Raw genomic sequence first — 25,618 nt, forward strand, 5'->3', positions numbered from 1 at the left:
CCCCTGTCTCACAGGGTGACTGCAGCTTACAGCAGGTGGGTTACCGGTGTCCCGGAGAGGACCGGTTCCAGCGAAATCATGGGTGTAAGGCCATCGGTGTAGTTGATTTAAGAAGCGATCAATTTGTTTTTAAATATGAGAGGCATAGGTAAGGTAATCTGTCAGAATCTTGTTTCCCCCCGGTGTAGAAATGTCAAATACTAGGAGAAATTCAGAATCAGAATCGTCAGGTTTGTTGTCATTGATATAAGTAGTGAAAATTGTTGCTTTTAGGGAGCAGTACAGTGCAGGTATAACAAATTACTGTAAGCTACAATAAAATGAATAAAAAGTAGTGCAAAAGTGATGTAAAATAATTGAAAGTAGGGGGAGAAATGTTTGTTTACATAGAGAGTGCCCAAGTGTCCGAAAGGGGCTTGTGGCGGAAGCAGATAGGATTGTGGCGTCTGAGAGGCTGTTAGATGGACGCACCAGACACAGGGATGCAGACATATGGAGCACATGCAGGCACAAGAGATTTAGTTAAATTTAGCACTCTGTTTTGCACAGACACCTGGAACTGAAGGACTTATTCCTGTGTTGTACTGCTCTATGGTCTGTCATAGACTTGAGGGACTGAATAGCCTTGTATGTTGTCATGAAAAGACCTTTGCCCAGAAGCTGAGGTGGAACATATGCTGGGACACAAAACCTCTTACTATCTTTCCTTTCAGTTGGTCCTGACAAAGGGTCTCGGCCCAAAACGTCGACAGCACTTTTCCCTATAGATGCTGCCTGGCCTGCTGTGTTCCACCAGCATTTTGTGTGTGTTGTTGTTTGAATTTCCAGCATCTGCAGATTTCCTCGTGTTTGGTTTAGATAGGGGTGGCTTTTGAAACTTGCCTATAGGAGATGCAGGCTGAGAGCATCATAACTGCTTCATTGGCCCAGAACGGAGGAGAAGGCTTCTTTTCCTCCAGTGTTCAATTGACTTATTTGACACCTCAATCTATATACCATGTCAGTAACAATTGAAAACTGGCCAATGCAGATAGGCTGGTGCTGGAGAACCCCTACTTTTCAAGGAAGCCATCTTAATCATTTTTACAACACATTTGGCTGAACTTTAAGTAAAACAGGATCCATAGATCTCCCTAAAGCGTCTGTGGGTAGAAATGATTAATGACACCAAGTTTCTTTTCCCAAACATGATAGATTGGATTATAAACTGAGCAAACCCAACCAGTTAGTCATGTCATAAATTCAAATACTTTGTGCACAGTGCACTTTTGGAAGTCACTAAACTGGTTTAAAGCACAATTGCACCACAAGCTGGAGTTTATTAATTGAGATATGGTGTGGAATAGGCCTTCCGTGATGCCCAGCAATTTTCCCAATTTAATGCTAGCATAATCACAGGACAATTTACAATAACCAACTAACCAAAAAAACGGGAAGGTGTTTGGACTATGGAAGGAAACCAGAGCACCTGGAGGAAACCTACACGGACATGGGGAGAACATACAAAGCCCTTACAGGCAGTGGTGGGAATTGAACCCAGGTCATCTCTACTGTAAAGCGCTGTGCTCACCATTATGCTACTGTGTCATCCTTTGAAAGGAAGGCATCGGTTAATTCAATTATTTCACCACTGGCTTATTTCACTGTAAAAATACAGTTTAATTTAACAGATTAACACACACAAAATGCTGGAGGAACTCGGCTGGTCAGCTGTGGAGTGGAATGAAGAGTTGACTTTTCAGGCTAAGGATTTAACAGAGTTGACTTCTTAATTGTCTACAAATTTACAAATTTATGAACGACTAAGTACAGAAGTCACTGTTCATAGTACAAGACAGAATATGTTTATTACATGCACTCCTGAGTGTCTCATGACATTTACATAGAACTCTGTGGAAGGCAGGGCCCTTTCGGCCCACAGTATCTGTGCTGGTCATGCTTCCAATTTTTAAAGATTGGAAGACTTTAGCGATTAGCTTTACGTACGTTGAAACATCAAAACGTACAGTGAAGTGTGACTTCTGCGTCAAATCAAATCGGCAAGGATGGTTCTAGGGGCAGCCCGTGAGTTTCGCCACACTTCCCATGCCAGCAACTCACTAATCCTAATACTAATCAGATGTCTTCAGAGCATTGGAGGAAACCAGAGCACCCAGAGAAAACCCACGTGGTCAAAGGGAGGATGTACAATCTCCTTACGGCAGCGGCAGTAATCGAACCCACAGTAATTTAAAGCCATCCTATCTGCCCGCACATGGTCCATTTCTGTCCATTTCCTGTCTATTCTTGTGCCAATCTAAATGTCTCTTAAATGCTGCCATTGTCTCTTACCTAAAAGATTATATCATATTGCCAGCATGAGATGAATTATGTTCAGTAGTGATGATACAGGGATATTTTGTCGTGTTTTCAGCCTCTTGACCTGCATTTGGGGGAGAAGGTGTATCTATGGCCTTCCCCCAACAGACCTACGAAGCTGAGACTCGGTATGGCCTTTGACCGCTGCAGTTTCTAGCACTGGGAGACTGGAACATTTTGAGCAGATCGAAGGGTGCTTTTCACCGAGCTGAGGAGACCCCTCCGACAGCTGGTATTTGTTTCATTCTGAATCTTATTGCTTGCAGTCCAGCACTGTACAATTATTCAGGGTAGACCTGCCCAAACACCACTCTTTATTCCCCTCCTTTGCAAATGCACGTAACAGATTCCACCAAATGCTGTAACTGCAAATCCTGAATAACTTAGATGGGGATGGCCTTTTCACTTGACTAAAGGAGATCAAAGCTGAGAAAGTCATAACTGCTTCATAATCAAGGAGAAGGCTTCCATTCCTCCAGCATAATAGAATAGAATTCGCCCTGCAGTTTGAGAGGGAGATGTTAAAACCAGATGTATCAGTATTACAGTGGAGTAAAGGGAATTTCAGAGATGTGAGAGAGGAGCTGGCCCAACTTGACTGGAAGGGGACACTATCAAGGATGACAGCAGAACAGCACTGGCTGGTGTTTCTGAGGGAACTCTGGAAGACAGGAAAATTACATCACAAAGATGAATAAGCCTTCTAAAGGGAGGATGAGGCAGCCGTGGCAGAGAACGGAAGTCAAGCACAGCATAAAAACAGAAAAGAAGCCACATAATACTGTAAAAAATTAGTGGGAAGTTAGAGGATTTAAAAGCTTTTAAGCATCAACAGAAGGCAACTAAAAAAGCCATAAAGAGAAATAAGATGAAATATGAAGGTAAGCCAGCCAATAATATAAAGCAGGATACAAAAAGTTTTTTCAGATATATGAAGAGTAAAAGAGAAATGAGAGTGGATATTGGACCACTGGAGAACGGTAGTGGGGAACAAAGAAATGGCGAATTTGGTAAGAATTGTGCATCAGTCTTCATTGTGAAAGACACGAGGAGAATGTCAGAAATTCAAGAGTGTTGGAGGCAGAAATGAGTGTTGTTGCCTTTCCTAAGGAAAAGGGGCTTGGCAAGCTGGGAAAGCTGAAGGTAGGGAAGTCACCTGGACCAGATGGACCTAGGGTTCTGAAAGAGGTGGCTGAAGAGATTGTGGAGGCATTAGTAATGATTTTCAAGAATCACTAGATTCTGGAATGGTTCCAGAGGAATTGAAAATTGCAAATGTCGCTCCACTCTTTAAGAAGGGAGGGAGGCAGAAGAAAGGAAATTAGAGGCTGAGTTCAGTGGCGAGAAAGATGTTGGAGTCTGTTATTAAGGATGAAGTTTCAAGATACTTGGAAGCATGTGGGCCAAAGTCAGCACAGTTTTCTAAAGGGAGATTTTTCTGGTTGGCTGCCGGTGACTAGTGGTTTTCTGGCAGGGGTCAGAGTTGAGACTGCTTCTTTTCACGTTATATGTCAACGATTTGAATGAAGGAATTGATGGCTTTGTGGCCAAGTTTTCGAACTATATGAAGATCGGCGTAGGGGCAAGTAGTGTTGAGGAAAGAAGGAAGCTGCAGAAGGACTTTGACAGATTGAGGTAATGAGCAATGAAGCAGCAGATGGAATATAGTGCATGGTCATGAGCTTTCGCAGAAGGAATAAAGGCATGAACTATTATCAAAATAGCGCAGAAGTTCAAAAATCAGTGGTGCAAAGGGAATTGGGAGTCCTATTTCAGGATTCCCTGAAGGTTAACTTGCAGGTTGAGTCGATGGTAAGGAAGGCAAATGCAATGTTGACTTTCATTTCAAGAGGACTAGAATAAAAGAAAGCGAAGATGTAATGCCGAGGCTTTATAAGGCATTGGTCAGAGTGCACTTCAAAGTTCAAAGTTCAAACTAAATTTATTATCAAAGTACATATATGTCACCATATACAACCCTGAGATTCATCTTCCCGGAGTATTGTGAGCAGTTTTCGGCCCCTTACCTAAGAAAAGTTGTGCTGGCATTGGACAAGGTCCAAAGGAGGTTCTCAAAAATGCTCCCAAGAATTAAAGCGTTAACATATGAGGAGCGTTTGATGGCTTTGGGCTGCTACCTTATGGTATTTAGAAGAATGATCGAGGATCTCATTGAAACCTGTCAAATATTGATTGAAAGGTCTAGTTAGAGTGGATGTGGAGAGGATGTTTCCTATAGTACGGGAGTCTAAGACCAGAGGACACAGATAGAGTGGATGTGGAGAGGATGTTTCCTATAGTGGGGGAGTCTCGGACCAGAGGACACAGATAGAGTGGATGTGGAGAGGATGTTTCCTATAGTGGGGGAGTCTAAGACCAGAGGACACAGATAGAGTGGATGTGGAGAGGATGTTTCCTATAGTGGGGGAGTCTCGGACCAGAGGATACAGATAGAGTGGATGTGGAGAGGATGTTTCCTATAGTACGGGAGTCTAAGACCACAGAACACAGCCTCAGAACTGAGAGACGTCCGTTTAGAACAGAGTTGAGAAACATTTCTTCAGCCGGATGGTGATGAACCTGTGGAATTCATTGCCACAGACAGTTGTGCAGGACAAGTCATTGGGCATTTTTAAGGCAGAGGTTGATGGATTCTTGATTAATCAGGGTGCCAAAGGTTATGGGGAGAAGACAGAAGAATGGGGCCGAGGCGGAAAATTTATCAGCCATAATGAAATGGCACAGCGGACTCGATAGGCCAAATCATTTAATTCTGCTCCAATGTAATATGGCGATCTGGTCTAAGCAACAGACCCCTTTGATAACTCAATCTATATACACCTTTTGCATACCCAACACTACAGTGCTGAAGTGGTCACCCTCCTCTAAGCTCAGGGATGACCAGACAAGCAGAGTGAAAGATTCAAGGATGCATGCAGTTTTCCTAAAAAATAGCAAAAGCCCCCACTGACTCTTGGGAATAACCATTAAAAGTGCAGAAGGAGCATTCAGGATAGTGTTGAGAACCAAGTGCCCATGCAATCGCTGTACACTGAAGTCCTGCATAAGGAGCAGAAGTTGTGGATGCACTCCCCCACAACCCACTCACCTGCCCCACCAGGTACCTTTGGCCTCATTTGTAGAGGAGTCTGAATTCCCAGGGTAGTCACATCAATGGACTGCCCAAGAAGAAATAATACAGAAAGAAGAAATACAGAATATTGGAATAAGAACCAGTCCCATCTTTCTCAACACCAGTGAAAGATCAGTACATAGTGACACCTGGTGTTTGCAGACAAAGGGCCTATGCATATCTTGAGTCAATCGCAGAGAAAGATAGTCACCAAGGTAAAGACCACATTGAATACCTAATCTGGAGATTTACCTGTCACATCTATGACTCGTGTCCAATCTTTAGATAAAATGGACTTACCATCAGATAAACTGCAGGAGTTAGGATATCAAGTTGTTTTCAACATTAAGGTACAATCATCAGTGTAGTGATTTTGAGAGACTCAACAATTAACTCCATGTGGGATTGAGTTAATGGATTTGATCTCCCTGCTGCAGGTTATAGCATATATGAATCAAATCCATTTCAGTGCTCTCATCCTCTCCTTGTGGTTTTGAAGGAATAAGAAAGCAGAATGTTAATACCATCCTTGGTAAGAGAAACGTGTAATTTGTTGTATAGTAAAGAAGATTGTTGAGCGGGTTATTTCAAGAGTGCAAGCTATTTCACATGCTGGGAAAAAAATCTTTCTTTTTCCTCGCAAGCTCCTGTTGAGAGCAATACTCATCTCGTTTGAAATATTGAATATTGATAAATGGAAGTGGATCACTTACGTAAAACTGCATTCTCTACTTTTTTAATTAGAGTAAATTTTTTAACAACACGCCCTAGTATGGACAGCAGTGAAACTAAGAGAAATGTTACTTTGTTACAATCAAAACTTTGTGTATACTTCTTAAACTATATTCAGGAACAATAGACAAAAAAAACCTTTTACTCACAAAAATTGTCATTTATTCCTCAATTGCCAATCTGTCTAACAGCTCAGCAAGCAAAATTGATTTATCTTCCCAGTTTTTAAACACAATATTAACCCTGATTTGGTCTCTCTTGCTTTGTTCGGCTCAAGAGCTTGATTTTTTCCCCATTGGTATCTCCAATCAGAAGTCACTGTTTATGATTGACAGCAGTAAATACTGACTAGAAGTTAACAGATCATCTACAGAGCATCTAAAAGCTGAAGACATAAGTGTTTTGTGAGCAATTACAGGTTAAAACAAATTGTAGCCAAAATTTGTTTTATTATACTCTTGAGCTGAAGTATTTTTAAACCAGGAAGCATTTTTACCTTCTCCGCACAAGCCTGTATTTTGTAATGGCAAATGCAGACTTTGTCCTGGTGTCCAATTGATCACATAGGAACAATTGGCCACTCATGCCCTTTGAACCGTTTTTTAGTGAGCATTTTTCACAAGTGGTGTTTCTTCCATCAACAATATCCTTTCATCTGAAGGAATCGTAAGCAGTACAAATGACATTATAAATTAATGAACAGAAGTTTTAGAGGCAGATAATATTTATTTAGCACCTTTCCTAACCTCAGGTGGTCCCCAAGCAATTTACAGTAAATTCTTAGACAACAGTCACTGTTGTAACTTAAGCAGATTTTCAGTTAATTTTCTAACTCTCCGGGCCAATACTTAACCCACAACTGACAGCTGAGGCAGATTATCTGGTTGTATAGCAATCAGTGGAATGAGTAGTTCTTGGTTTCCTTTGACCGTGAAATGCTATTTATTGTTATGATCAATTTTGTATTGTTTCCTAAACAAAATAGGAATAGTGGGCTTATCCTCTGTGATCTCTGCTACTCTCTGAATCTTCGACTATGTGCTCAGCAGATTCACAGCCCTTTGTCACTTCCACGGAACACCTCCCAGCCTCTTGCATCATTCCCATTCTCCCCCCTCCATCACCTGCTATAACACCAGTTACCTGGATCCACCTAACACCTGCCAGTTCCAGCTCCAGCCCTCTCTACACCCACCTTTTTATACTCACTAACTCCCATGTTACTTTCCATTCCTGGTTAAGGTTTTCAATCCAAAACATCGACTGTCCTTTTCCCTCCACAGATGCTGTATGACCTGCTGGGTTAGACCATAAGACATAGGAGCAGAATTCTGGCATCTCCCCCCTTCATTACCAGTCCTGAAGAAGGGTCTCAGTCTGAAAAGTCGATAGTTTGTTTATTTCTATGGTCGCTGCCTGACTTGCTGCAGTCCTCTAGCAGTTTGTGTGTGTTGCTTTTTATCATATTATGATCACTGCCTCCTAAGGCTTCCTCTACCTTAAGCTCCCTAATCAAATCTGCTTCGCTACACAGCACTCAATCCGGAACTGCTTTCCCATTGTGGGCTCAACTACAAGCTGCTCTAAATAAGACATCTCGGAGGCATTCTACAAATTCCCTCTTTTAGGATCCAACACCAATTTTCCCAATTTCCCTGCATATTGAAATCTCCCACGACTATTTCAACATTGTCCTTCTTACACCTTCTCTATCTCCTGTTGTAATTTGTACCCCACATCCTGGGTCTATAATGCCCATCAGGGTTGTTTTACCTTGCACCTTCTTAACTCTGCCCACAAGGATTCTACATCTTTGACCCTATATTACGCCTTTCTAAGGATTTGATTTTACTTTTTATGAATAAAGCCACCCAACCCTCTCTGCCTACCTGCCTGTCATTTCAATACAATGTGCACCCTTGGGTGTTAAGTTCCTAATTATGATCTTTTTGCTGCCATGGCTTAGTGATACCTGCAGTGCTATACCTGCCAATCTCTCATTGCACTACAGGATCGTCTTCTTTATTCTATATACTGTGTGCATTCAAATATAATACCTTCAATCTTATATTCATCACCCTTTTCAACTTTGACACACTTCGATTCAGCACCCAGCTGCAATTTTGCCCTATCTACCTGTCCTTCTTCACAGTCTCGTTACACACCACATCAATTTGAATACAGTACCAACTGCCCCATCCCTCAGCTCTATCACTCTGATTCCCATCCCCCGTCAAATTAACTTGATCCCTCCCCAACAGCTCTAGCATACCTGCCCACAAAGATATTGCCTCCCCCTCGGGTTCAGGTGTATCCTGCCCTTTGTATCCAGGTCACACCTTCCCCAGAAGAGATTCCGTGATCCAGAAGTCTGAAAACCTGCCCCCTCAACCAATTCCTCAGCCATGCATTCATCTGCCAAATCATCCTATTGTTACCCTCACTGGCATTTGGCACTGAAAGCAATCCAGAAATTACTACCTTGAAGGTCCTGCTTTTCAGCTTTCTACCAGACTCCCTATATTTTCTCTTCAAGGCCTCCTCCTTTTATCTACCCACGTCACTGGTACCCCTATGTACCACAACCTCCGGCTGCTCCCCCTCCCCTTCCCCCTTAAGGATGTCGTGGACCCGATCTGAGACATCCCTGACCCTGGCACCTAGGAGGCAACATGCCTTTGGGGTGTCTCTATCACATCCACAGAATCTCCTGTCTGCTCCTCTAACTATGAAATCCCTTGCTCCTCTAACTATGAAATCCCCTATGATCCCCTATGAAATCCCCTGCTCCTCTAACTATGAAATCCCCCTGCAGGCCTCTTCACGCCCCTTACCTTCTGAGCCAGAAAAGTAGACTCACTTGTTGCAGGTTCCTCCTGGTAGGTTATTCCACACCTTCCCCCCCAACAGTATCCAAAGCAGGATACTTATTATTGAGGGGAATGGCCACATACTTACTCCTGAGAGGCACCCAGGTATCTCCCCCCTGCAAGTCAGAGGTGACTACATCCCTGTAGTTCCTACCTATCACTGCCTCATTCTTCCATATCAACCTAAAGTCACTGAGCCGCAGTTCTAATTCCCTAACACATTCTTTAAGGAGCTGAAGCTCGATGGACTTCATGAAGATGTATTTCTCATCTCAGACTAAGAAAATGTCACTAATCCTGGATACATTCTCACCACGCCAGCTACGGAGCCTATATAAAATGAAGTGTAAGCAGAGAGGCCATTGTTGGAGTGGTCAGGCATTGTCGAGAACAGACGGAGACTCTAAGTAAGATGTTTTTCCCTTTCTTCGTCTAGTAGTACATACAGTGCCTATAAAAAGTATTCAGCCCCCTTGGAAGTTTTCACGTTTTATTGTCTTACAACATTGAATTGCAGTGGATTTAATTTGGCTGTTTTGAGTCCAATCAACAGAAAAAGACTTTTGTGTCAAAGTGAAAACAGATCTCTACAAAGTGATCTACATTAATTATAAATACAAAACACAAAATAAGTGATTGCACAAGTATTCAACACCCCCCCCCCTTTAATATGGCACATCAAATCATCACCGGTGCAGCCAACTGGTTTTTAGAAGTCACATAATAAGTTAAATGGAAATCTGTTTTTGGAGACCTTTGTGCAGTCAAGGTGTTTCACTTGATTGTAGTAAAAATACACCTGTATCTGGAATATCCAGCTGCTGATGAGTTAGTATCCTGGGGAAAAGTGCTCCATGACAACATAGATTGTTGAAAAGCACAAGTCAGAAGATGGAAACAAGAAGATTTTCAAGTCTCTGAATTTCCCTTGGAGTACAGTTCAGTCAATCATCAAGAAATGGAAAGAATATAGCACAGCTGTAAATCTGCCTAGAGCAGGCCGTCCTCAAAAACTAAGTGATCATGCAAGAAGGGGACTAGTGAGGGAGACCTATGACCTCCCTGGAGGAGTTACAAGCTTCAGTGGCTGTGCATACAACCGGGTGCTTCACCAGTTGCAACTTTATGGGAGTGTGGCAAAGAGAAAGCCATTGCTGAAAAAAACTCACATGAAATCTTGGCTAGAGTTTGCCAGAAGGCATGTGGGAAACTCTGAAGTCAGCTGGAAGAAGGTTCTATTGAGCATTTTGGCCGTCAGACTAAACGCTATGTTTGGTGCAAGCCAAGCACCGCAGACCATCAAAAACACACCATCCCTATTGTGAAGCATGGTGGTGGCTGCATCACGCTGTGGAGATGCTGCACTACAGCAGGCCCTGGAAGGCTTGTGAAGGGAGAGAGTAAATGGATGCAACAAAACACAGGGAAATCCTGGAGGAAAACCTGATGTATTCTGCAAGAGAACTGCAACTTGGGAGATTTGTTTTCCAGCAAGGCAATGGCCCCAAGCATAAAGCCAAAGATGTAAAAGAGTGGTTATAAACAACAAAGTTAATCTCTAAAAGTAGCCAAGTCAGAGTCCAGATCTCAATCCAACTGAACATTTGTGGCTAGAGTTGAAAGGGACTGTTCATTCATGATTGCTATGCAATCTTATAGGACATGAGCAGTTTTGTAAAGAAAAATGTGGAAAAATTGCAGTGTCCAGATGTGCAAAGCTGATAGAGACCTATCCACACAGACTCAAGGCTGTAATAGATCCAAGGGTGCATCTACTCATACTGACTCATAGGGGGTGAATACTTATGCAATCAATTATTTTGTGTTTTATAAATGTAATTAATTTAGATCACTCTGTAGAGATCCATTTTCACTTTGACACGAAAGAAACTCTTTCTGCTAATCGGTCTCAAAAAAAGCCAGATTAAATCTACTGCGATTCAATGTTGTAAAACAATAAAACATGAGAACTTCCGGGGGGGGGGGGGGGGGTGGTGGTGAATCTTTTTAATAGGCACTGTAGGTACTAATAGACAAAGGAAGTGGAAAAAGCCTTACTTTGAGTTTCCATCTGTTCTTGCCTATGCCTGTTGAGGCAAAGCCTGACCACTCTAACATTGTCCCCTCCAACAATGGCCTTTCCGCTTACACTCTTTTTATTGGCCTTTGCCAAATGTCTAAGAGATCATTGTGATTGCAGCCCATCAAAAAGTTCTGAAAGGCCCCGAACTCTTCTTAAAACTAACGCCACCTCAGGTAAACAAGTGGCTGCTTGTGAAGATTGCAACCCACTGTAAAGTCCCAAAAGTAGATGGATTCCTCAATCTTCTAGTGTGTTGCTCTAGATTTCCAGCATCTGCAGTCTCTTGTGTCTCCAGTCAGTACAATTGTTTTCTTAGATGCATTCCACCCCCCCCCCCCCCACCATCTCCTCCGCCCTTACTACCAACAAGTGCCTGAATCCCAGCAGTTTCTTTTTTGCTAAGTTTGAAGAGATCTCATTCAGTTTCTCTGGCACTTCACCTCCGGGGCACCCCCTTCCACTGCCCACCATATCAAATGTCCACCCTCCACCTTGGCTCTATCTATCTTCCTTATGCCCCCCCTAAGGTTCATTACATCCTTGAGAAACACATCCTCAAGCTTTATCACCATAACCTGATGACCACCGAGCATTCCATCCTGGTCCCCATGTTTGCTGATGTTGTTACTAGCACCTCTCCTCTGATACTGACTGTCTCCTTTAAATCATGCTGTCTTCAAATTTCTCTTCAAAGATCTGGTCTACCAAACCTTTTTCCATCCTCGAGCCATTCTACATTGCAAGCTACATATTGTTAAAGGCTTTACTCATTGTACTGCATTAATCGTGGGTGCACGATGATTCTGAGTGGACAACATACAATGCATCTCCCAGTGGCATGCAGCCTGAGCGTATAATAAGCCATTGGTCGGAGTTTTCAGTGCAAGTATGAAACAAAGATGAAGGTTGGTGGCAATAGACATCTGAGTAAAATTCCACACCACACCAGCAATGCAAATGCTGATTTTAACTCTAAACAAATGAACGCTTGCCTCTAGCAACTGTGTGTAACAAGTATGTGAGGGATGGCTGCAACGTGATGAACTGGGGCTGGGGGTCAAGGTGACTTAGGCCTCACGAAAAGTCAGGCCTAAGGCTAAGCTGAGATTCAAAGGTTTTCTGATAGCCGTGCATCATGAAGAGAAGGTCAGTACATCCTGTTGTGGGCAGGAAGAGGAGGCTGGATCATTTCTGCAATGGGGGAAGTATCTCAGTCATGGACTAACATTCGTGACAAGATTTTCAAATGTTTCAGACATAACTCAAGCCAAGAACATGTCACCAAATGCAAAGATATGAGTTCCAAGCAAAGGTGTGAAGAAGGCGAGCTGTTGATAATTTCTTTGCAAGGCTCAGAAATCAGCCAAAGTATGTAAGTTCAAGAAAATGGGTGAAAGTTAGTGGATCAAATCATTTGGGGCTCAGCACATCCAGGCATGCAGAAAGCTTTGATGGGGACAGATTGTGTCATGGCCACGAAAGCTCAAGAAATTTATCATGTCTCCATTGAACTGAACTAATTTTTATTGATGCATCATAGGGTAAGAATCCTGTCTGGATGCATGATAGCTTGGTATGGCAGCTGCTCTACACGTGAATGTAAAAACCTGTGGAAAACTTCAACACATCCTAGAAACCAGCCTCCTCTCTGTCTAAACTACTCAATGCCTCATTAAAACAACCAGCATTATCAAAGACACCTCCCACCCCAGACACTTCGTCTTTTCCCACTCCCAACAGGCAAAAGATACAAAAAGTCTGAAAGCAAATACCACCTAACTCTAGGATAGCTTCTATCATGCTCTATTGAACAGACCTCTTGTATGGTAAGATGGACACCTGACCTCACAATCTACCTTGTTATGATTTTGCACTTTATTGTCTACCTACACTGAATGTTTTCTTCAGATCTTACACTTTATTTTGCATTCTGTTATTGCTTTACCTTGTTTTACCTGAATGCACTGTGTAATGATCTGATTTGCATAAACAGTACGTAAGACAAACTTCCACCGTATCTCAATAAATAAAAACCAATACCAATACCGTGGACCTGGCCATAGCACAAGAAGCTACAAGTATACGTATGACAACTTGAAATTGTCACAGGTATTATTGAGATGAGAGCACAAAAGGGCAAGAAGGAACTGATATGCATTCAAAGGCTGATCAATATGCAAGGTCTATTGTTCCTCACATCTCAGCACAGGGCGACAATGCCAAATTGCGATGGTCCCAATCCCACGTACCAAGTTAAGAAAGTGTGTACACCGACTAGCCTGTTGTGCTGCAGTGAAGTATTTTACAGAGAGTACCTCAAATGCTTGCAAACAAACGGCAGATAAAAGTATTCACACATAAATTATCAGAGGTAGGAATAACGTTCACCAACACAGAGTACAAGCTGTTGTCAGCAGTTGTATGAATACAAGAAGCACTTCATCTATCTGTTTGGAAGGAAGTTAGTGGTACGAGTAATTAGTGGCTCTTAAAGCAAAACTCCACCAAAATCTAGACCACATCAGGCAAGACATAGGCAAAAACAAGACTGCTCAGGATTGCTCTTGGGGCTTCAGAGGTTATGATTCCTCTTTGAAATACAAACCAGCAAAGGAGGTGGTACCAGCTGATCCAGGATCTCATTTGCAACTATGGGAAAGGTATGAGATGAGAAACCGAGGTGTTCAGGTACCTGGTCAGTAAAGCTAAGATGAGAAGACAGACAGAAAACGCTGAGGGATTCTAGTTGTTTTCTCAGCAGACTATTTAGGTGTGGCCTGATTAGAAAGCACTACCAGCAATAAGACGTTATCAGCCATTCAGTGATGACATTTCACTGAAGGATGTTGCTCCATTGGCTGCAATCAGAATAAATTCAACCAAAAGATGCAACAAGAAGTACTCTAACAGATACAGAAAGGCAACACGCATGTAGGGAAATGCAAACTGAGAGCTAGATCAGATGTACACTGAATTAACATCTACTGCCACAGAGAGAGGATGGGTGGGCATGTCATGCATGCCAGATGTAGAGGAACACTAATGAAGAATGGTACCTCATAGCTACAGAAAGTTACTTCATGTTCACATTCATTAAAAGGGTGAAAGGCTTTAGAACTACAACAATAATCAACACTAATTTTGCCTCAGTACAAGGGCTTCTTGAGAACCTGGTTTGTGATCATTGAATCCAAATTCCTTCCTAGAGTATTTAAAACTTTTGCAAAGTGATTAGGTTCACCGTTCTGCCCCATCCTCACACTATTCCAAAGGATATAGTTTTGTAGAGGACATGACTAGCAGTCAAGGGCATCAATCACTATTTGACAACAAGGGTGGGGAGGGGGTGCGTAACAGCCAACAGATGAATATAAGCCCCACAGAATGAGATGCATCTATTCATCTGAATAATATTGTTTTATTTTCTATTGTTTGCTTTAAGAAACATAACAATTGTAACAGGATGCAAGTTAAGTTTCATCAAAGTTAAAGAAAACCGTAAGCACAACGACAGAACCAGAGACCCGGGTTCAATTCTATCACTGCTTGTAAAGAGTTTGTCCGTTCCCCTCGTAACTGTGTGGGTCTCATCCCCCGTTCCAACCATAAACGGGTTAGTAGGTTAATTAGTCACATGGCTGTGATTGGGCAGCCCTGGCTCGTTAGGTGGAAAGGTCTGTTGCTGCACTCTAATTAGCACTTTACATTGTACATTGTGTGCATCAGTGCTCTTCACCTCCTGCAGAAAGGACATTGTATTTCTGAACAGCATGGGGCCTGCATTTTGTTAGTAAGACAGTGTAATACATGGATCTGATCCTTCGATTTAATTAAGAAACAATGTCCTGGGTACAGCAAGAAGCAAGAAGATATAGCATTGTGTCTTGTTTTTCCCAGAGCTATGTTTCTTAATTATAATTGAAGACTCGCTTTAAGATTTGGATCCTAAAGAGTAATTAAGAACACCAACTTCCCCTTTCTCTCCTAACTACAGATTCATTTCCACCTTTTAAAACAAATTTATCATTTTTAAAGACTTCCTAGTCTGTCTTCTCATAGTACAGTTTTCCATTGTCACAAACATCAATTCTATTTAAGAGCTACAGACACAAAATGCTGGAGGAACTCAGCAGGTCAGGCAGGATCTAAATGAGCAGTCGCTGTTTCGGGCCGAGACCTTTCTTTGGGACTAAAAAGGACGGGGGAAGGCACCAGGATGAAAAGGTCGGGGGTGGGGAAGGGGAAGGAGAATAGGAGAGGAAAGTGGATCATAGGAGAAAGGGATGGAGGAAGGGACCCAGGGAGGTGATAGGCAGGTGAGAAGAGGTAAGAGGCTAGAGTGGGGAATAGAAGAGGAGGGGAGGGGATGAAATTTTTTTTACTGGAAGGCGAAATCAATATTCAAGCCATCAGGGTCTGAATCTACCCAAACGGAATATAAGGTGTTGCTCCTCCACCCTGAGGGTGTCCTCATCTTGGCACAAGAGGAGACCGTGGAGTGACACATCAGAACGGAATAGGAATCAGAATTAAAATGTTTGGCCACCAGGAGGTTCTGCTTTTGGCGGATGGATTCATTGGTAATCTATCTTTCTTTGTTCCTCTTGGCCTGTCCACAGTCGCTAAGACCATCCTCCTCTGCTCTCTAACATTGTCCAGCTCTATCCTTGCCTCTGCAGCCAAGTGAGAGAATTAACAAACGGTTTTCCTTCCTGACCTTGCAGTGTTATCTTTCAGTTCTACCTTTGGCTCTTTCCGCACATTTTAGACTTGAGTTTCTCTATTTTTACTTTTCAAAGATGAGTTTTCAGTTTTAATCATTGACAACAGTAGCTAATTTCGGGCATTAATTTTCCATCAACATAATGCATCAGTTTTCAGTTTTTTCAATAACTGTAAATACAACTAAGTTAAATACAAGCAAACTCCTGGGTTGAAATGTCTGTACATTGCTTGGATCAGCGACATGATGAAGCCATTCTGTGCTTTGAAATCTATGCCCTGATTTTATAGGAAGATACACACAGGATCTCTGCCACCTGTTAGACACTGTGACAAAGGCTAGCTCTTCTTGTTAACAGGTAGTGGACTTTATCATTCATGTTGGTGCTTTATTCAAACCTGTAAACAGGTTCTGTGCACTTTGTAATCTACCAGATGTGATCCAGTCGGTGAAAAGGTCTTGTAGGATCTCTCAATGAAGCGGTTTGGCTGAATACCGAACGTGATCACTGCTTTTCTGCAGGGCATCATTGCAGCAAACAATGCTTTCTCTCTCGCCTGTACAAAACCTTTGTTTTCTTTTGCATGATCATGCATATTCAAGGTTCAATGCTCAAATTTATTTATCCCCTGCACGTTGGAACATACAGTGAAATGCACCATTTGCATTAACAACCAACACACCCAGCGCCTCATGTACTGTATACTTTCACAACATCACATCGCAAACCAGTGCACTTGATGACCAAATGAAATTGGTAATGTACTATATTGGGTGTGTACATACTTTTAGGAACTACGTGCACCATGTGCTATGACTTTTACACTAACCGCTGCTGCTGACACCTTTCGTAATGGATGATGAGCACGCAGTTCTCTCTTTTGTGCTTCACTTATCAAAACTGAGTAGAGGAATCTCTGGAGAGTACTGATCGGTAGTTTTTATGCATGTGTTGAAAGCCAACTTTAAATCCTGCATGCTTGCTATTCACTGCCAGAGCACAAGCTAATATCAGGTAAAATGATAAACAACTTTTGCAAGTCAGCCTTCAGAGATGGTCGGTTCTTCGGTTTTCATCAATTAAAACCCCAAAAACCTCTCAAACCTTCCTTCATGCTGATACACAATATCATCTGTGGTTTCCACATGATTAATAATCATCTCAGCTCAATATCATTGCCATTTCTCTTGTATTCTTCCCTGACACTGGCTTATCTGACACATAGAACTACATGAAAAGTATTTTAAATTAAAAATTGGGAAGACTAAAGTCATATGATTTCTGACTTACACACTGTAGCATTGCCACCAACTCCTCCCCTCTCTCCACTACCTGTCTAAAGCTGAGCTGGTTATTCTTCCCATTAATACTCTGAGCTTGTGATTACCTCAGGACTACTTGTCCATGTGCTTCACTTACATCTTCAAAGGGTCACTTGATTCGATTTCTGTCTGATTTTATCTGGTGTAGAAACATCTCTTCATTCTTTCTACACACACAAAATGCTGGTGGAACACAGCAGGCCAGGCAGCATCTATAGGGAGAAGCGCTGTCGACGTTTCGGGCCGAGACCCTTCGTCAGGACTAACCGAAAGGAAAGATAGTAAGAGATTTGAAAGTAGTGGGGGGAGGGGGAAATACGAAATGATAGGAGAAGACCGGAGGGGGTGGGGTGAAGCTAAGAGCTGGAAAGGTGATTGGCGAAAGTGATACAGAGCTGGAAAAGGGAAAGGATCATGGGACGGGAGGCCTAAGAAGAAAGTAAGGTGGGGGGAGCACCAGAGGGAGATGGAGAACGGGCAAACAACTAAATATGTCAGGGATGGGGTAAGAAGGGGAGGAGGGGCATTAACAGAAGTTAGAGCAGTCAATGTTCATGCCATCAGGTTGGAGGCTACCCAGCCGGTATATAAGGTGTTGTTCCTCCAACCTGAGTTTGGATTCATTTTGACAATAGAGGAGGCCATGGATAGACATATCAGAATGGGAATGGGACGTGGAATTAAAATGTGTGGCCACTGGGAGATCCTGCTTTTTCTGGCGGACCGAGCATAGGTGTTCAGTGAAACGGTCTCCCAGTCTGCATCGGGTCTCACCAATATATAAAAGGCCACACCGGGAGCACCGGACGCAGTATACCACACCAGCCGACTCACAGGTGAAGTGTCGCCTCACCTGGAAGGACTGTCTGGGGCCCTGAATGGTGGTGAGGGAGGAAGTGTAAGGAAGGAGGAAGTGGCCACACATTTTAATTCCACGTCCCATTCCCATTCTGATATGTCTATCCATGGCCTCCTCTACTGACAAAATGAATCCAAACTCAGGTTGGAGGAACAACACCTTATATACCGGCTGGGTAGCCTCCAACCTGATGGCATGAACATTGACTTCTCTAACTTCCGTTAATGCCCCTCCTCCCCTTCTTACCCCATCCCTAACATATTTAGTTGTTTGCCCAATCTCTATCTCCCTCTGATGCTTCCCACCACCCCCCCCCCTTGCTTTCTCCCGAGGCCTCCCATCGCATGATCCTTTCCCTTCTCCAGCTCTGTATCATTTTCGCCAATCACCTTTCCAGCTCTTAGCTTCATCCCTCCCCCTCCGGTCTTCTCCTATCATTTCGCATTTCCCCCTCCCCCCACTACTTTCAAATCTCTTACTATCTTTCCTTTCGGTTAGTCCTGACGAAGGGTCTCGGCCCGAAACGTCAACAGCGCTTCTCCCTATAGATGCTGCCTGGCCTGCTGTGTTCCACCAGCATTTTGTGTGTGTTGTTGTTTGAATTTCCAGCATCTGCAGATTTCCTTGTGTTTGCTCTTCATTCTTTCTGTTGTCTTTGGCCTGGATTGCCTCTCTCAGCTTCCTCTGTAAGGAAAATTACCCGAAGTCCCACTCCCATCAAATCCCCTTGACCCATTACATCTACCTTGGAATCAGCTTTGAACATTGCCTTTGTTTTAAAAGAACCATCCTCGTTTTCAAGTCAGTAGCACCATCTTTCCCCATTTGCATTATCTTCCAATTCAAGACGTACCTGACCTTTTTCAACTATAGCTTTGTGATCATCCAGCTGGCTGTGCCCTCAGTACCTGAGCCCAAAGATCTGGAAACTCTTTCCAAAACTTTTCAACTGCCTGAACCTTTTTCCTCCTTTAAAGCAGCCTTTAAAATCTAACTTTTTGAGCAAACATAGTCAGTTGCTTTAGGAGATCTTCCTGTACCTCGATATCAAATACTGTTTGATGACATTTCAATGATGTGCCAGGAGACATTTTAAGTTAAAATCAATACACAATATAAGAAGCTATATTTATTTTTTTCTGCTTTTGTTCTGTTCTTAATAGTTCAATTGTAAAAAAACACTTGTTTAGACAGAAGTAGTCTATTATTAAAACATAATTTGATTCCTGGTAACTCAATTTTCCCATCTGAGTTTGCTTGGTTTTACTCTTTCAACAGTTCACCACGGGGAAAATTATTTTCTAAGCTGTTATTTCACATTGTGAATACATAGAACTTATAAAGGAATACAGTAGTTGGTTCAGGGTATTAAATGGATAGCAGATGGAGTGAGATTTTATGCTATTAATTGAAAATTGGCTACCAAATCTTTTAGAACTAATTTTAATGGAATTACTTTGCATGAGTTTTTTTCTTAAGGAGGCAAACTGATGGAGTCTGTCATAGTTTTGTTGCACAGTCAACATTAGAGATTTTCTATCAACTGAGAGCAGACAGAAATGTTGGAATTATTTTCTGAAGAAAACGGCTCTCATTGCACAGGTCTGAAGTGTTATTAGGATGTTTGCTGTAATAATGAAATCTTTGTGTTGATACTCCATGGAGTTCTGGAGATTGTATCTACAAATGTGGCGAAGCAATAGACGTTATGTAGGTATCACAAATTTCATTATTCCTAACCTATCAGGTGTGAACACAGTGGATCCATTAAGCTTGAATAAGTAACCAGATCTCTCCCTTCACCTAATTGCAGAAGAAGCAAGATTCAGGAACTGTGACCAATTGAAACAAGCCAAGAGAAAAGAAGCAAAAGTCTGTGAGAAATCGACAAACAATATCAAAATAACGTATTTCACAAAAATATATGCAGTGCTTTCATTAACCTGTATAACATCTTTAGTGTAAGTAAACATTCCATGGCCCTCACAAGGCTATTGTCAGAGCAATAATTGACTCCAGGCCATATTAGTACGAGGTCAAAAAGTCTGGCCAAAGAAGCAATTTTCAGAAAGCCTCTTAAAGGAGAGTGGAAATGAGATCAGAGGAAGAAATTCCAGAGTTTGGGGTTCATGCAGTTAATGATGTAGAGGGAAGGATTACATTTAGGAAGCACACCAGTCAAGAAATAGTACAGTGACTTTATAAAGTTATGATCGGTGATTGCAGAGGTAGAAAGGTATTGATGTATGAGAAGATTAGTTCTGATGAACTTTGATGGGTGTGCTTTGAACAGCTCATGTGAATTCTTTGCTCATTAACCACCAGGGGTTTTATATGTAGTGCGTAAAAGATACGTTTTGTTGGATGTTGCCACAGTTTAATTTAAACCATTTCACCTTCAGATTGGATATGGATGCAAATTGTTTTGGAATGCGGGATAACTGTTTCTAAAAATATTGCCCATCAACAGTCAAGCTGGAGTGGGACCTTGGACTTGAACCATTGGATAATGAGAGAGAATCAATATCTGAGTGAAATGGACTTATGTAAACTCAGCCCAGCCCCATGGGTCACAGAATTAACTGATCTACAATTGTAGCAATTGTTCTTTTGAGGTGGGTGTGCCTTAAACTGGAAAATCGATCACAGGAAATGTAGAGGGCGTTCAGCCTCTTCCGAGCTTGCTGCGTCATCCAGCTGGGTCACAGATGTTTATTTACCTGCCTGAGATCCTTACTTTTGTCTCCACTAACCAACAAAAGACATGGATTGCACCCGTATAGCGTTCTTACCTGAGATTGAAGCTCCAGCAGTCACTCAGTGGCAACACTTTCGTTTGAGTCAGCAATTTAACTAGTGCTACAAGTTCTGAGTCAAACGGCAGCTCATCGTTCATAGTTCTGAGTTCAAAATGTCCAAAGCACCAACAACTGTCTTTTCACATGAGTGCAAAAGTTCCACGTATTAGTTGAAAAGGGGCTGAGAAGTTCTGTCTGGTGCTCTACATCTACAGTAGTCCATAGCAACCTCTAAAACAGATTATTTGGTTGATGTGTCTGAGATCTTGAGGTGCACGCAGAGCTGATCACGTTCCCCTCAGGTTGGGTGAGATGAGAACTAGAGGTCATAGGATTAGGGTGAAAGGTGAATTGTTCAAGAGGAATCCTTCACTCAGCGGCTGGTGTGGGTGCGGAATGAGCTGCCTGCAAGTTCCATTGTAACGTTTAAGAGAAGTTTGGATAGGCACATGGATGAGAAGGGTTGGGGGCAGGGAATATGGTCCAGGCTGGCATGCACTGCATGGCCCAAAAAGCCTGTTTCTGTGCTGAAGTACTCTATGACTTTATGACATATTCCCCAACACATATTTTGTTGGTCTCACTGTAGAAAATCCTGAGATCACAAGAGATTATAAATATTAATTCTTTAGGAATGCCTTCTTTTAGTTCAATAGCAGAAGACTCTAGCCAGTTGTTTATTTAAGAAACCCAAGACAATATAGCTAGATGAAAGAAGCAAATAAACATTAGTCTTAACAGGAGCGAAGAAGAAGGAGCTTTCCTTCTTTCAGCACCAACTAAATGCGTGGCACATTCCACTGTTTGGAGAATTTAATTGCTGGCCCAGGTAGACCGGAAAAGCAGGGTGTTGAGGGGCAGGCAAGATTGGATCACTCTGGGCCCCAAGCTGATTTGGAGAGGTTGACAACGGCTTCTTCAGCAGCAAAATCTGGGCCCAGAGTGAATTGCCACTGTGTAGCCAGGGTCCTAATGCGAGGAACGATCCACTGATCCGCCGGCCCGGATAGTCTGGGGGCTCCTCACTCCATGACGCTAAGGCTGTGAGACTGCCCACAGCTGCTGTGCTTCGTGTCTGCAAACTTTGCAGTGACTTGCCCCGTTAATACGATGAACTGAATACCAAGGCTTTAAGCCTACTCCAGGAATTTGGATCTAAGGACTCAATTTGGATCGGAATACTGCTGTTGCTCACTTCTATTGTTTGCATGATTTGTGTTTATTTTTTCTCTTTCGCTGTCAGTATTGGGGTTTGGTCTTCATTTTTTTAATTGGGTACTTCATAGTTTCTTGCTTTGTGACTGGCTGTAAGGAAACAAACCTCAAGGTTGTATAATTTATGCATTCTTTGATAATAAATGCACTTTGAACCGTTGAATCTTTGAATCAACACGGCCCTCGCCTGCATCTTTTCCATTTCGCACACATCTGCCTTCACCCCATCCTTCCACCGCCACACCAAGGATAGGGTTCCTCTTATCCTCACCTACCACCCCTCCAGCCTTCGTGTCCAGCACATAATTCTCCATAACTTCCACCATCTTCGACAGGATCCCACCACCAAGCACATTTTTCCCTTCCACATCTCTTTCCACTCTCCATAGGGAAGGCTCCCTACGTGACTCCCTTGTCCATTCATTCCTCCCTCCTGGCACTTACCCTTGCAAGCAGAACAAGTGCTACACCTGCCCCTATACCTCCTCCCTCACTACCATTCATAGCTCCAAACAGTCCTTCCAGGTGAGGCAACACTTCGCCTGTGAGTCTGTTGGGATCATCTACTGTATCTGGTGCTCCCAGTATGGCCTCCTGTATATTAGTGAGACCCAATGTAGATTGAGAGATCGCTTTGTCAAGTTCCTACGCTCCATCTGCTAGATAAAGCAGGATCTCCTGTAGCCACCATTTCAATTCTACTTTCCATTCCCATTCTGACATGTCAGTCCGTGGCCTCCTCTACTGCCGCAATGAGGCCACACTCAGGTTGGAGGAACAACACCTTATATTCCATCTGAGTAGCCTCCAACCTGATGGCGTGAACATCGATTTCTCGAACTTTTGGTAATTGCCCCTACCCCTTGACTATTCCCCATTCCTGTTTTCCTCTCTCTCCTATCTCCTTACCTGACCATAACCTCCCTTTGGTGCTCCTCCTCCTTCCCTTTCTTCCATGATAATCTACCCTCTCCTATCAGAATGCACCTCCTCCAGCCTTAATCCTTTTCACCCAACTCTTTACCTCATGCCCTCTCCCTCTCCCATTTTCACCTATCACCTGCCATCTCGTGCTTCTTCCTTCCCTCCCCAATCTTCTTGCTCTGACTTCTCATCTTTGTTTTCCAGTCTCTATGAAGGGTCTCGGCCTGAAACGTCGACTGTTTATTCATTTCCATAGATGCAGCCTAACTTGCTGAGTTCTTCCAGCATTTTGTCTGTTTTTCCTTGGATTTCCAGCATCTGCAGATTTTCTCATGTTTGTGGCTAAACGGGAGTTGTCTTGTTGATAAATTTCTGGTTAGAAACCAATTATAATTCTTGAAATTCCTCTGAATCTTTCCTTGATCTAACTATGGCAAATCATTGTAAAACAAATATAGACAACATATATGTCACACCAAAGCATTATTGCTTGGCTCATGCTATGTTGTATCACACATTTCCTCTCATATTCCATTGGCAATAGCTCAAACTCTTAGCAATAAAGAAAACCCAATCTGTGGAAAGAGAAATGGAGCTGATATTTCAAGTTGAAGACCTATCATCAGAACTGTTAATTCATTTCCCTTTACACAGGTTCTGCCTGACCTCTTGAGTAGTTCCACCTCTACAATAATGATCATTTTCCCTAATTTTCACAATAACATTCAATAATTTTTAAAAATAATTTTCTGGTGATTAAAATATCGGTCTTAAGATGATTGGAGTGGACTTCATTCAAATGAAATTGATTTAAATTGTTACATTTTAGCAATGCTGACTTTAATATTAAAATAAAATCTGAAGCAACATCATTAGTTACAATTTTCTATCACTATAATAGAATAAAAATAATAGAACATAATAATAACTATTATAATTGTCTGCTTGCAAAAAAGATATGTATTTTACATAAACACCAATTTGTTATGAAATGAAACTATCAGCTTTCATTAGTTAGTCCTGAGATACAACACAAGGACATTTATGTATGTTAATTCAGTAATGTACAATATATGGAGAAAAAGATCATAACAGTTTCATTTCCTATCCAAGACAACACTTTAAATACAAAATAACACTTTATAACATACAAGCCATCTGATCTCCACATAGATCAGTTATGGAAATCAGGTCCCAAAGGATATAGTAGGACACAATGGCACAATCTGTTCCAGAACATCTCAAAAGCTGAAAGTACTGAACAGGAGACGGCATGGGAAACGAGTCAGAGAGAGATAAAAATAAAGACAATTGTTCTCAGAGAACAGTTAGTGACAGTGGACCGCAGGTAAATTTTGACCCTGCACTATTCTAAAAGGGATCAACAGTCTGCTTAAAATAACTGCAGACAATATGCAGGATATTGTACAGAGCTCCCAAAGACAACATTACCTCAGGTGTTTTAAATGGGAAATTGGAGCCAATTATTTCCATTGTAGGAAAGGATTTAAAGGGGACAAATAAAGACAAACCAAAGGCCCTGGATTTCTTCACTATTATTATTGCGTAACTTTTTATGTGAAGACAATTGAGGTTTGTGTTGAAGAACTGATGGGAGTTTGTTGTTGCTTTGCACACTAATTATACACCGCCACAATCTCCAGGAACAATGATGACCCACCCAAACCTCACAGGGCTGAACTATGCGGAGACATAATCATCCACTGGCTCGATGCCTGGGAATTTTCCGCTCGTACACCGCAGTTGCATCTGGAGGAAGTTATGCCCACGTGTACCAGGAAGGCCTCTGATTCAAACCTTGAGAACTTGGAGAAGCCTCCGGATTTTGATCAATCTTTGCTGTTTACACAGTTGTTTCTTTCTTTAGTAACATTCCTACCATTTTTTAAAATCTTCCTTCACTCCCCACACAACTGCACACATACTCTGCATGTCTCTAAAGAAGGCTCGGCTGGTCCCACAGGAAAACTGCCCAGAGGCAACTGGTGTGGCACCACATTAAAGTGAGTAGAATGTTAATCAGTATGACAAGAGAAGTTGGCAATGATTTTCAGAACGGCCTTCCTCTGAGCAAGCACTCATACGTGGTTTGTTTCGTGCTTCACCCAGAGTTATTTCCAACCAGATAAAGAGCTCTTCCCATGAAAACTCTGCAGCAATGTTGCTCTGGCCACTTGGCACATTGTCCCAGTTCAGTGCCAACATAGTGCCAGGTACATCTGAGAACGATGAACTGGATGGGGCTCACCAGTGCGTCCAAGGGAGACTGTATCTGCACAAGGCCAGCCTGTTACACATTCAGGCCCGTTTCTTGAAGTCAGGCCATCAATGTCTCTATATTAAATGTATACAGGTCTTGAAAGGACTTGTGCTGATGTTATTTTGTGATTGTTTTTGCTGGATCGTAGCTATGTGTGCTGGGTGTGACTGTATGTAATGTATGTTTTGCAACTTGGCCCCTGGAGAAATGTTGTTTTGTTTAGCTCAGAAATATATATGGTTGAATGACAGTTAATCTTGAACTTGAAGCAAAGGGTTCAACCCCAGTAGTATGCAGATGGTCAATGAAATTGGTCATT

General features: G+C 42.3%; 1 protein-coding gene and 1 long non-coding RNA gene across 4 annotated transcripts in view; one reads left to right on the forward strand and one right to left on the reverse strand.

Moving 5' to 3' along the window:
• Positions 1-25,618, reverse strand: part of LOC140714688 (uncharacterized) — a 54,095-nt gene that overhangs the window by 24,454 nt on the left and 4,023 nt on the right. The window lies entirely within an intron of this gene.
• fam20a (FAM20A golgi associated secretory pathway pseudokinase) overlaps positions 1-25,618 on the forward strand; it is an 83,519-nt gene that overhangs the window by 1,105 nt on the left and 56,796 nt on the right. The gene's annotated exons all lie outside the window — the stretch shown is intronic.

The sequence above is a fragment of the Hemitrygon akajei genome, chromosome 22 (genome assembly GCF_048418815.1).
Source record: "Hemitrygon akajei chromosome 22, sHemAka1.3, whole genome shotgun sequence".
In the NCBI taxonomy this organism is placed as follows: domain Eukaryota; kingdom Metazoa; phylum Chordata; class Chondrichthyes; order Myliobatiformes; family Dasyatidae; genus Hemitrygon; species Hemitrygon akajei.